Source organism: Heterocephalus glaber, unplaced genomic scaffold (genome assembly GCF_053883595.1).
Source record: "Heterocephalus glaber isolate CG9 unplaced genomic scaffold, H.glaber_assembly_v1.0 deba00001606, whole genome shotgun sequence".
In the NCBI taxonomy this organism is placed as follows: Eukaryota; Metazoa; Chordata; class Mammalia; order Rodentia; family Bathyergidae; genus Heterocephalus; species Heterocephalus glaber.
In genome coordinates, this window is record NW_028258377.1 from 36,572,484 (window position 1) to 36,586,485 (window position 14,002).

At 44.4% G+C, this 14,002-nt stretch overlaps 2 pseudogenes; both read right to left on the bottom strand.

Annotated features, from left to right (window-relative positions):
• Positions 1-5,386: 5,386 nt before the first annotated feature.
• Positions 5,387-10,886, bottom strand: LOC147823005 (large ribosomal subunit protein eL15-like; annotated as a pseudogene).
• A 640-nt stretch (positions 10,887-11,526) lies between these two features.
• LOC101703878 (eukaryotic translation initiation factor 3 subunit E pseudogene) lies at positions 11,527-12,889 on the bottom strand (annotated as a pseudogene).
• Positions 12,890-14,002: the final 1,113 nt, after the last annotated feature.

Here is a 14,002-nt window from a genome sequence, read left to right on the forward strand (position 1 = left end):
CGGGGGCTGTGTGACAAACCCCCGGGACCCCCGAGGCCGCCCTCGCACCAGCCCCTCATCCGGCCTTGACCGAACCCATCTGGGAGCCGAGTGACAGAGACGCCGCCCCGCGTGCAGCACACGGGGCTCGGTGCTGACCCGCGAGCTCCCAGCCGGGACCGGCGAGCCCGGCAGAAGGGGGCAGCCCGAGAGGCCCCCCGCGCGGGTCGGCTCCGCGCTCGTGGCGGCCGTGCTGAGCTTGGACTCCAACCTGAGGGCGGTGGCGAGCGCCCGGGAGGGCTGGGCCGCAGGTCTGCGATTTGGTTTTTGCAGAAAACTGTATGGAGAGACTCAGAGGCAGTGGCCCCCAACACCGGGACTGCGCGTGCGGCTCCCGCCTGGCTTCACTCACACCGCTGGCTGCGCCTCACCCCCTCGTGGTATTCTGATTTGCCAGAAGCTTCTGGTCACATCAAGCCCCGTGCGCCCGCGCCTTTTGCCTACGCCAGTTCCTGGAGATCAGGCGCCCCTGGCCGTCTCTCCGAGCCATGCCAGCTGGGACACCCTGATGTCCAGGCCCAGGCGGGGTCCTCTTGAGCTGGATCATCACTACCTCCTGGGCAACCACAGCATCAGCAGGATGCGGGCCCTGACGCCTCTCCATCTTCCTTTTCCTCTCACGTGGCACGAAGTCTTCCTCCTGCTGAGCAGCGCCTCCCACGCACCTCCCACAGTCGAGGCCCCCGGCCCTGTGCACCCCCAGGGGACCCCAAGACGCCGCCCCAACCTGCTTGAGAACAGGGTGGCAGAATTCGAAGTTTATAGATTGGTCGTTTAACCCCGGTGGCCTGTGCGACGGGGCTACATTATCACATTTGGAAGGAATCTTAGGCTCTTGTTTGCAAGGCGATTTGGCAGTAGCTTAAACTTGTACGCAGAGTAACACTTGTTGATTGATAGCCACGTTTATTACAGAGCCTGTCAGAATACTTACAGACTGAAAACGCTCACCGGGCCGAGGATTTAGCTCAGTGGTTCTGCGGCCTGTCTCCCAAGCACAAGGACCCGAGTTCGATCCCCGGTACCAAAAAAAAAAAAAAAAAAAAAAACCCTCACCAGTTGGCAGATTTTAATGATAATATGCAGTGGATATAGAATAAAATGCAGCAGTTTAAAAAGAATGAGGGAGGGCCCGGGATTTAGCTCAGTGGTTCTGCCGCCTGCCTCCCGAGAGCAAGGACCCGAGTTGATCTCTGGTACCAAAGAAAATTGTAAGAATAAGGGAATAGACTACATGGTGAGGGTCGATCCCCCACAGTTCCTTGAGCACAGTCTGTTTTCTGTAAGTTAAAACAGGTCTCTTAAGTGCGTAGGGAAAGTCAGCGCCCCTAGGGAACCTGTAGGTTTGCTGTGGTTGAATGGGCCCATGATAGTCCAGGTTTTAGCTCTGGTTCCGCCGCCTGCCTCGCAAGCGCGAGGTCCCGAGTTCGATGCCCGGTACCAAAAAATAAATAAATAAAATTTAAAAATTAAAGAGAAAACTATGAAAAATTTTAAAAATTACCGCTTAGAAAGATTAAATGACCCAAGATCTCCTAGCTTGAAAATGGAAGAGGTGGTATTCAGCAGCAGGTTTATATTGCTGTAAACCCAAAGTCCAATAAGGAAGACAGAAAAAAGAATTATCTGTCTATCATCTGTGTAATAGTTCTTGTAATCCTCACTTTAACAAAGAAACCAAGGCAAAAAATGTTAAATTTTCTCTTCAGCCGTCTAAGTTTCTTTCCTTCTCACTGAGACACAACACCTGATGCCCAGGACTTCAGGAAGGAGAGGTTTCTTTGGGCTCTGTGCCGGGGTCCTGGCCACCGTGATCCCAGAAGGGACGAGGAGGGCACCGCTGGGGGCCCACAGTGGAAGCAGAAAGTGGGGGTCAGGTCCCAGAGCCCCATCACCTTCCCAAAGCACAGGGGGTCTCGGGGGCCACTAGGTACAGGCCGTGACACTCAGCCGATTATGACAAATGATGCTTTGCTGCTGTCAAATGTCAGCAAAGGTGTGGGACAGTCCTTGCACTGGGGCTTGGAGCTACAGCCTGGCCTCTTACAATTCTACCCTCAAATTCACACACATTAGGGGCCGGGAATTTAGCTCAGTGGTTTAGCTGCCTGCTGCGCAAGCACAAGGACCCGAGTTCGATCCCCAGTACCAAAAAAAAAAAAAGGTGTTCATTAGAGCATTTTTATAATATTTTAAAATAGTCTAGCTCTCTGTTGATGATAGAATAGTTAAATTCACCAAGATATATTATGTAAAGGTACAAATTCCCAATGATGAATGTCATATTGGATACCTAAAATGTACCAATAAACTTAATGATAAAAAAAATTCACTGTTACTGTTTTGGGCAGCAATTTTAAAGATTGAGCTAGTGGAGTTTCTTCTGCGGAACCTTCAGGTATCTGCCAGAGGGTAGCCCTGGCCATGACCCCTCAGTTGACACCTCAGTTCCACCCACCATTGGCGTCAATGGGAGTGGGGATTCACCAGGGGGCGACTGGAGAAACCTGTCCTCTGCTTTGAGAGTGGCAGCTGCCCTAACAGCAATTACTAGCTGGCAGAGTAACCACTGTTTGGTATTCTATAAGGGACAGATAAAAGCCTGAACTGCTTTTATCTGAGATGATTTCATAAGAGACCCATTTTACAACATTTTTAAGCAACTAAGTCCAAATGCAACATAACAAAACAAGGGTAAAATGTAGTTTTATTTTATTTTTTTATTTGTTTGTTTTTTGGTACTGGGGATCGAACTTGGGACCTTGCGCTGGCAAGGCAGGCACTGGAACCACTGAGCTAAATCCCTGGCCCATAAAATGTAATTTTAATGAAGGACAATGCATAAGAAAAACAAGAAATTTGTAAACGTGTGAAACACACAATTTAAGATTAAGACACTTTTGAAACAAAAAGCTAAAACAAAGGCCAGAATTTATGGAACAAAAAGTTACAATCTATGAAGCAAAAAGACCAAAATTAGAACCTATGGAACAAAAGCAAAATCTTACCTCACAGTAATCTCGGTGGAAGACCTCCAAAATGATACAGGGGAAGAGATGCAACTCCCAAACCTGCCAGATATCCGAAGTGCAAGTTTTGTTTGTTGTTGTTTTTGTTTTTTGGTACTGGGATCAAACTCAGGACCTTGTGCTTTCAAGGCAGGCGTCGCAACCACTGAGCTAAATCCCCAGCCCTAAAGTGCAAGTTTTATTGAGAGAAAGAAAGCTGTCTCAGAGAGACAGAAGTGGGACGAGAAAGTGGGTTCCCCCTGAAACTGGTTATTCTTTATAGTGAGTGTGTCAAGTGCTTTATTAGTATAATATAGTGGATAGTTCTTGACAGAAGTCAGAAAGCTGTTTTGGCTCTGCTGTTAAAATAGCATTCTTCTTAATGCACACATTCTTCACTTCCTCATCTGCAAAATGGGGGTAATAATTCCTACTTTACTGGATTGTTAAGTGAGGATTATACAAGGATTTAGCACCATGTTTGACATTCTAGGTAGCTTATATCATCATTAATGCAAATTTCTCAAAGTAGAAACCGTAATTCTTGTAATAAGGTCATATTATTGAGACAAAAAAAAAAGATTGCACTAGTGGGTATATGTGCATATGTGTATGTATTGCATATCTAGAAAATATATACAGTAATATCAAATACGAAACAAACCTCCAGGGCCGGGGATGTAGCTCAGCACCAGAGCGCCAGCCTGGCAAGCATGAGACCCTCAGTTCAATTCCTGATGCCAAAAAAATAAAAAAGAAAAAGAAAAAAGAAAACTCCAGAACATATTACCAATAAAATATATAAATATCTTGCAAATTATGTACAGTATGTCACATATGCTTTTAAAATGCTACTAACTACGTATGCGTGTGTTTATTAATACTTGTGAATGCCTAGTGTTAAATAAAAATTCGGACCTAGGGGTGTAGATCAACACTAGAGTACTTCCCTAACATGCCCGAGGTGCTGAATTCTATCCTCAGCACTAGAAAAAAAATTGTTTCAGAACAAGCAAATTATAGGAGGCCACAGTTTTGGGTAAACTCCAACCTTGGGGCCGAACATACCAGGCTAAAAATCAAAATAGAGTTGCTCGCGCTAAAGTCCCAGGCACTAAACTAAAACTAAATTTCATCAAATCTGGAGAAACCGGGATTTTAGATGACAGCCAATTTTCCTAGACTATTTTTTTTGGCACTGTATAACTGTTTTATTCCTCCCTATTGCCTGAACCATTTGAGGGTAAGTTGCATAAATCATGTTCCTTTACCCTTAAGCTTTTTTTTTTTTTAAGAGAGTCTCACTGTGAAACCCAGGCTGGCGGTGAACTCGGTGATCCTCCTTCCTCTGGTTCCAAGTGCTGGGGTTACAGGCATTTGCCACACTTCAGGCTACCCTTAAACTTCATTGTTTTGAGCCGAACATTTATTGGTACATTTTAGATATGCATAATGATAATATTCAGCAAGGGAATTTTTACTAGTACATGATATTTCTTGCTCCTATACTAGTTTTGAATTGGCATGAAAATGAAGTTTCTTCTGCCTTAGTTTTTACACAAAAAGGTAAACTCAGCCAACCAATCAGGTTTTTTGTTTTTGTTTTTGTTTTTTTGAGACAGCGTCTCGCTATATATTTCAGACTGACCTTGAACTCACTGGATAGCCCAGGCTGGCCTCAAACTCACAGTGATCCTCCAGCCTCAGCTTCTTGAGTGCTGGAATCACCAGTGTGAGCCACCCTGCCCAGCCCAATGAGTTACATTTGTGTTACTGTATTTCTTGGCCTCCACCTTACAAAGACAGTAAAATGATCAGTCTGCTTTTTGGTTTTTGTTTCTATTTTCTTTAGCTCTTTTCTGTCGATGAAATAAATCTTTTCTTCTTTCTGCTCATAGGAACACAATCTATTTTATGGAGCCAAATGTTGGCCAATCTTAGAGTTAAAGGAACATACTAAATTGCTGTAAATCTACCTTTATGACACTAGAAAAATGTCTGGATGGACATACAGTGGTGTGAATCAGTTGCTACTTCCATGGAAGAGAGTGATGTAAGGACTTTAAAGGATTTTTCACTTTCTATGTATTGCTTTAAATTTTTTATATTAATAAACTTTTTTTTGGCTGTATGTGGTGGCACATGCCTGTAATCCCAGCACTTGGGAGGCTGAGGCAGGAGGATCACAGAGAGTTCAAGGCCAGCCTGGGCTACATAGCGAGGTCAAGTTCATCCTGAACTATAATATAACGGCAGATTTGCAGTCCACAGTATGGCAGCACTTAGTGGTACAGCAGGATCAGGCCAAGAAGAATCCAGAACATACCCAGAGGTTGGAGGCAAGTGTACAACTTTATTACCCCGGCAGGACGATCCAGGATTTCTCCACAAAGCGATCAACCCAGAGCTGGCAGTGAACATGGTTTATATGGGTCAAGGGAAGAGGGGTGGGGATACAGAAAGAAGGCATTTATCGTCAGTTCATTGGTGGAGGAAGTTGCATTTAGTTTACATGATTGGATAGAAAAGGACACTGGATACAGACACTTCCGGAGAACAAAGGACAGTGAAGGAGGACGTGTTGGGTGAGAAGGGGTATGAGTTGGGGTGGCTCTTTGTCAGTTAGGTCAGCTAGCCGCTGGAAGACCTTTTTGCTCAGAAGTCATTTTTCCGGCTCTATATACTCTATTTCCCTGAAAATAAGACCAGGTCTTATGTTAATTTTTGCTCCAAAATACACGACCGAGTTATCAAGTTTCAGGACGCTAGTGTCTCCTTCTGAAGGTGATTTCTGGGTTCTTTTGGTCCCAAGCAAAGAATTGGTAAAGACAAACACAAGTGATAGCAAAGTTTTATGAAAGGTAGGAAACAGGCTCTGCAGAGTGAGTTGGGCTGAGTAAAGGTAGGAAAAGCAGTGCGCCCTACAGTGTGAGGGTGGCCACCATGCAAGAGGAACAAAGTGGCAAGAGCCAAGTGCACCATCCTTCTGGTACCACGGACCCCTCAGGATGACATCAGGCCCCCACCTTCCTATCAGAAACCTGCTGAGTTCTGGCGAGAAGTCCATGCACAGGGCTTTGGGGACTGTTCTGTGAGCAAGTCCTGGGGTTTTCAGGTCAACCCTGACCCACCAGCCAGTTTTGCCACACCCTAATCTCCCATCTCAATAGGACTTATTTTCAGGGGATGCCTTATTATTTCATTTACAACAATGTACATTTAATCATGTATAACAATGTACATTTATTTAGGTACAAAAATCTATATTTTTTTTGTTTTTTGTGGGGTTTCTTTTTCCTGAGACAGGGTCTTGCTGTGTAGTCCAGGCTGGCCTCGAACTCATGGCAATCCTCCTGCCTCAGCCTCCTGAGTGCTGGGATTACAGGCATGGGCCACCATGCCTGGCCAAAAATGTACATTTATTCACGTACAAAAATCCACATTTATTCAAATATAGTCCTGTCATCTTCCTCTGGAACATGGTCATAACTCTCCAAACCCCAAATTCCAGCCTGAATTTCTTGTGACTCCATTTCCTATAGAACCACTGGGCCCAATCTCTCCCTTCCAGGCACAGAGCTCTCCTTACATGAGCACTGCTTCTTCATTCGGCCGGCTTGTAATGCATGGTGACAACACGAGATGTCGAGGTACTGACTCATGAAGATTCACACCAGCCATGAGCACGTCCATTTGTTATCATGTGCACATGTTATTCGTGCATTGTCTCTGTACTCCGATTGGTCCTCCCACAATAAATCTCGAATTCATCTGTTTACATAGGCATTTACCTCTCATCTGGAGGCGCCCCCTTTGTACTTACAAATGCTTAATATATTATCATTTATTTTAAGTATTGTCTTTTTTTTTTTTAGTTTAGTAGACATTTTTTCCTTTAAACAACCTTTACACCAAAATGTATGGGCCCTTTTTTCATTTTATTGAAAGCTCAGGTATCAAGGTTTTGTCTGTTAACAGGTATTTTCTGGAAATCAGCTGACCCTTCTGAAGTCCCTATAGAAAGAAAAATTGGTACACGGAAAGCATCAATTATATTTTGAAGTTAGGACCCCCCCCCATTCTTAAGTCAGCAAACCCAGAATTTGAAAAAGTTAAAGGGCAATTTCTTCCACACTTGAATTTCACCTGGGAAATAGTACCTGTCTACTGGAAGATACAACTGAATTGAAATGTGGTCTTTGTAGAATAGCAAATTTTTCAAAAAGTACAGTAGTCTGACCAAGGATGAGAAAACAGACAAGAATAAAAAGCTATCAACTTGCAGTGACACCAACTGACTTAATATTCTTCTGGAAGTGGATAAATCGAGTTGACCCAAGACAGTTTGCTGGCTACACAAAATATACCTTTAAATGGCCAATACTTTCCCCTCATGTAGCTAAAGGATTCAAAGTATTCTAAGGCAGTTACTGAATGGCCTCTTGGATTACCAGCTTCCCACCCTTACATTCATGACTAGTTCACCAACCTAAAGGTAAATTCATTTACCTGACATTCATTCAATATCCATCAGTTTCAAAACATACCAGTGCAAACATTATTGCTGACTATTGTGCATCAAATTCAGAATTCCATGGAGCCAAATAAGTGAACCAGGAATTTGGACACTTTTTATGTGAACTTACTCAGTACTGTGGAGACAGGCAATTTTGTTTAGGCTAAGCCAAATTCATTTCATTTCCAAGAGAAAACTCTTGCAACAGGTTTAATGCTCCCATCTTTTCTACATATGATCATGATACAGGGTTATCTGATTTTAAGTTTGTATTTGCCACTTTTAAGTGAAATACGGAATAGTGTAAATACGTGTAAATACTGAATAGTTTCTCTAGTGTGAGAAACTGAAAGTGTAAATAAGGACTAAAAGGTATAATAGATAATGTGAAAGAGGAAGAACAGGGGCAAAGGGGCAAAGGGGAAGTGGGAGGGGTAGGGGAAAGGAAAGAAGGGAATGGAATTAATATGAGAAAATGAAAAAAAGAAAGTCTCTGTAAATAGGGAGGGATGGAGGGGTTGAAGGGAGAGCAGGGGAAGGGGGAAAAAATAAGAACCAAGAGGATTATGTAAAGGTGCAAATTTCCAATGATGAATGTCATTATATTGAACACCTAAAATGTTCCAATAAAAGGATATACAAAAAAAAAAGTTTGTATTTGCCAAACTGCAAAACACCAGCCACTTCAAAACAGCAGAGCATTGCATTACTCCCATAAAGCCGTAGGTTTCATTACATGCACCAAACAGATCTACAGGGCTAGTTTTAGCACTTCTCTTTTAAATAATTTTACACCTATTACATACACCACACAGCATGTTTTAAACACTGACATATAACTCCCCAATAAGATAAAGCAAAGACAAAAAAGCTTATTAAAACAAAGATACACCATCACTTATAGTCTTTAAACATTATTGCACTTTAACTTTCATTTGACAAAGCCTTCATGAAATAATCAGCAGACTGCTTAACAAATAACACCTTTAAGCAGGCAGAACTGTCCTAAATTGTTTATTAGATTATGAACTTGACAAACACTACTTCTATTAGCGGTAACGGTGGAGCTGGAGAGTACTGTGCCTTCTCCAAGCTGCAGGGCGAGAACCACCAATAGTGTGGTGGAACTTGTGGCCCTTTCCAAGACCACGACTCTTGCGGCCTGCAGATGTCAGCCCACGCATCTCCCTGTGCTTATGGACTGGTTTGGTGATCCACTGGGTGTCGGGATTTCTTCTAATGGCTTTGTGGAATGGACCAATGAGGATTTGTATGTGGAATCTTCACCAACCCAGTAAGAATTCAGAACTCTCAGAGCCCCACAGTGGTGTCCAGCTCACTCCTCAGCAACAGACTGAAGGCTCCGTGCAAACTTTAGCTGGTTAACACCATGATGGACAGGGTTGCCATAAGTCCCACCTTTAGGAACTGGGCGTTTCCAGCCACCACGGCACACTCTCGAATCCTGTATATGACATAACCTTGTTTGGCCTTGTATCCCAGCTTAGAAAGTGCATCGTGTCCGACTGTTTCTTCCTCCATTGCTGCTGGGTGTATTTGTGTGCACCCGTCCATCCTGGTTTACCTGATGGCTGCTGCCAGATGGAAAGGAAGAAGCCTTCCTCCCACAATCCCTTTTGAGCTCCTCCCCCGCTTCAGTAAGTCCTTTTCCGGTGGAACACCATTTATTTTTAATTATATATTAATATTATTTTATAATTCAGTACATCCATCCTGGGTTGTAAAGGAAGTACTAAATGGGCCTGTCTATCTGACAGTCTTAACTGGGTTTATTTGGGGGCCAGGGCTTATATTATGAGCATCCTGAGAAAATCATGACCAGGCTCATTTTCCAGTTAGGTCTTATTTTCAGAGAAATACAGCGTGGAGACCCTATCTCAAAACACAGAACAATACAAAAGGAAACATTTCTTATGCTATATAATTATAAAATTACTTTGTGGTAACCCTTTAAATGTCATTTCAGGAGACTTCTGCACCATTTAGCTGAGTACTTTATGAGTGTTTTTATTTTTCATAAGACCACTGAGATCTAAAAATTATCTTTCACAAGGGAAAAGAGAGGTTCTGAGAGGTTAGCTGCTTAAAATGGCTGGGAACTGAAAATGGGTTTGTCTGGGTCGTCTCATAAAACACACCTTTAAAATCCTAAAGCCAGCTGGGCATGGTGACCTATGCCTGTAATCCCTGCACCGGGGAGGCTGAGGCAGGAGAATCGCTGTGGGGTTCAAGGCCAGTCTGAACTACATAGCAAGTCCCTGTCTCAAAAAAAAAAAATCCTGAAGCCTTAGAGCTCTCGAGAGAATAAAGGAACAAGAGAGCAGCTTCCCACGTGCTCGTTGGCCCTTGGCTGTGACGCTGGGTCTCCACTAAGGACCAATTTTCTACTCTAAACAGTGTCTGTTTCTCCCTGTAGAACTAATAACAAGACAGATGGTCAATTGAGCAGCAAAGGAGGATTTTATTCTTGGCCAAGAATAGAAGCGGTAGATAAACTTCCAAATCTAGTTCTTGACCTGTTGGGGTTGGGAGGTCTTAGACAGGATAAAAGAAATGAGGGGAATCAATATTGATCTATTTGCAGAGGCCGTGGAGATTTTCCTGCAACCTGGGTGGAGCCACTTTGCCCCCATTGTAACTGTCACCTCGGAACCTGGGGGCTGTGCCATCAGCATGCAGATGGGATTACCCAAAGTCAGAGGTCTTGGCCCCATCCGCCAGCCACCCAGGACCAGCCACCCGGGATCAGGTTCAGGCAGCTGGTGTCTGGTCCTCAGTGAGAGAGCACGAACAGTACCGAGGGACCTGGGATGCAGCTCAGTGTGGAGGCCTTGGGTTCAATCCCCAGTACCACCAAAAAAATAAAAAAGATTGGAGGAAACCTATGGTGTCTACCAGTAGGGGACTCTATCAGTAAGGATGTGTCCAGGGCAAGTGACCGGAAGTTAGCTTGGCAGTAGGTAAAACACCTATGGGCTTACATTTCTCACACAACTTGTCTGGAGGCCAGCTGGGCTGACACGGGTTCAGAACTCCACTGTCAGAAGTGGTACTTCTGTGATTTTTTTTTTTTTTGAGACAGGGTCTCCCTATGTAGTTCAGGCTGGCCTTGTACTCACTATGTAGCCCAGGCTGGCCTCAAACTCATGATGATCCTCCTGCCTCAGCCTCCCGAGTGCTGGGCCTACAGACGTGTGCCACTACCCTCAGCTACTCTGTGATTTTCTTCCTGGTTGCAAGACGGTGTCCTTTATCTAGACATCACATAGTCACCTGGGGCTGTGGGCCGGATGGAAAGGCATGGTATCTGTTCCCTTTGAGAGGAAGGTGCCAGCTTTCCCAGAAGCCTCCTGGCAAACTTCTGCTCTTGTCTCCTTGGCTAGAGCCACGTAATGGGGCACATCTGGCTGCAGGGGAGAAAGAGAAAGAATAGAAAGCAAGAATAGAAAGATTAGAAATGCTGGATTAGTCAGCCTACGACTTCTGCCATGGAATAGCGCTAAAGAGAAGAGAGGGAGAGCTGGGGGTTTAGCTCAGTGGTTCCGCAGCCCGGTACCAGAAAAGAAAAGAAAAGAGGGATTGGACAATCTAAGATTTTGTTTTGTTTTCTTTGGTAATGGGGATTAAACCCAGGGCTTTTGCACTGAGCTACCTCCCCAGCTTGCTTGCTTGCTTGCTTTATTTTGGGGGGTTTTGAGACAGGGTCTTGCTATATAGTTCAGGCTGGCCTTGAACTCACAGTCATCCACCTGCCTCACCCTCCTGAGTGTAGGGATGACAGGTGTGTGCCGCCACATCCTACTGGCTACTGAGGTTTTTTTTTTTAATGAACCATAGCCAATTTTATTCAAATTCTTCAAAATTTACACTAAACATTAATTGCTTTTAAAATGAATATTACCCATTATATAATGGTTTTATTGTTTCATATTTTTTCCATGTTTTCTTTATAGTTCCTCAGTATAAGCCAGAATCCTGGGTTGCCCAGTTAGGAGCCTAAAACCTCCGACCTACTATTCTGATGAAGCTTCCTTTCAATACTCATGGTCGGCATCTGGCTTCTAAAAGAGAGGCTTTTAGTCTTCTCAATCACTTGCTGAGAGGGTGAGACTGTGTTGTTACCCATGACCACATGATCTAATTTAGAATCAATCTTGGCATCCAGCCTCGCATTTCTAATCAAATTCACAATCCACCTTTCCGCTTCTTCTGGAGTCATGTTCAGTTTATCTGCCAGCATACTAATGCTGATGCACTGGTGGATACGGCAGAAAGTCTCAAATATGAAGAGACGAGCGTCCTCAATGAAGTCCCCCAGGCAGGCCACCAGGAAGAAGTCATTCACCAGCACTGATTCACATTCCCTCAGCTTCTTCTGAGCCCCATCAAAGTCAAAGTTAACATAGAAGCATTCAACAAATTCTGTAATCGGGTCCTTATATGTGTAAGACTCCTGTTGAATAACTTTTACTAGATCTTTTAGCACCTGCTGACGCTTTCGAACATCTTTATTTGTTATGACTGCAGTGGTCAGATAGCGGAGAATATGTGGACACATTGTCTGAATTGCATTAAGGTACTGTTGTTGGTAAAGGAAGAGATCAATAATATTACCTCGACCTTTGGGGTGGCTGAAGAAAACAAAGAGAGACCAGGGGATGAGCCACATTCACTGCTGCTGAAGAGACTGGAGTGGAGAACTCACAGAATTGTTATCTATGGTTTCTTTTAAGAGGGTAAGGTCTTCCATGGCTGCGTCCCAATTCTGCATTAAGATTTCAGAGGCCAGTTTTCCCCAGAGGGAACTTAAAGCATTTCTATCAGCTGCTGGAACCAATACTCTAAAAAAGTAAAGGTATTCTGCTGCTCCTGAGTAATTCCCACATTCATACTGGAATTTTGCATACCGGTAGAGTGTATCTAAATATTCTTGTCTAAACCCATGCTTATCTGCCAGGTAGTCACATAGCATCCGACCATCCCTGGTTGACTGCATTTGCCTCGTCGTTTCTGGATCTTCAAACATTTTCACAATTGGTTCTGTTTCTGCCTGAAGTTAGTTGTTTCGGTTGTGCAACAACTGTGGTTCTTTTTTCTCTCAAAGCATGGGGCATGTCATCGGAATACAGGTTTTTGTACACATCCATCGCAAAGTCAACCATGTTGGTATCACTAAGAAGGTCCAACTTCCCTTGTAATAATTCTTTCTCATTATATATCCCCTTCACAGAGAGAAACTCCAGCAGCGGGAGGACCTCCGGTCCAAGAAGTGCGTGATGCACACGGTCTGGTTGTACTCCGCCATCTTGCCAGAAGGCTACTGAGGTTTAAGAGAAGTGAATTAATCTTCCCAAGGTCACACAGCTGAAAAATGCTAAGGCTGAGATTCACGCTCTGATTTATATGCCTGTGCCGTGGAATGAAGTACATCTCCCAACACACCTATGTTGATGCCCTAGTGCCCCAATGTGAATGCTTTGGGAGACAGAGCCTGTGCTGAGGTGAGAAAGGTTAAATGATCCGGGCTTTGTGGTGCAGCCTGTGAGCTCAGGAGGCTGAGGGAAGAGGATCCCCACGAGTCTGAAGCCAGCCTGGGTTACATGGTGAGCACAAGGCTGGCCTGAACTATATAGTGAGACCCTGTTTCAAAATTACTAAGTTAGATTTAGCGCCTTGGCAGGGTCCTAATTCAAGAGCAGAGTCACCCCCCCAACCCGTGTGTGTGTGTGTGTGTGTGTGTGTGTGTGTGTGTGTGTGTGTGTGTGTAGTTCTGGTCCCGCTCCCTTTTGTGTCGTTCATGTCCACCACCTGGTTTCTCCACCTGTCTGAGCCTGTCTCCTGTCTCTGTCCTCAAATCAGGCCAGCACGTCTGTCTTCCCACTTTTCTACATGTGACCAGTACCTAAGAGGTTCTCTCTCCCCTCCTTTCCCAACTAGCACATCTTCCTTCCTTGGAAGACCGGGGCGCAAACACTTTCTCCTTAATGCACATTATTACCTCCTCCCTCATCCAGCATATCTGGAATAATCCCAGCTCTCTGGGAGGCTGAGGCAGGAGGAAGCTGAGGCAGGAGGATCGAAAGTTTGAGTCAAACCTGGGCAATTCAAGCGATTTTGTGAGTCCACTTCTCAAAATGAAAATAAAACAAAGCCCTGGGAAGGAAAACCCTGCCTCAAAAAAAGGGGTTGTGGCTCAGTGTGAACGCCTTGGGTTCAATCCCTAGTGTAACAAAAAAAAAAAAAAAAAAAGAGAAGAAAAAGGAAAAAAGAAAGAAGGGATTGTTTTTCCACTCTCTGTTGTTAGTACACAGCTTTTATTTTTTTTGAGACAGCATGTCTCTTCGAAGCCCAGGCTGGGTTCGAACTCGCGCTGGTGCTCCTGCCTCAGCCTCTCGAGGGCTGGGATCCCAGGCCGGCC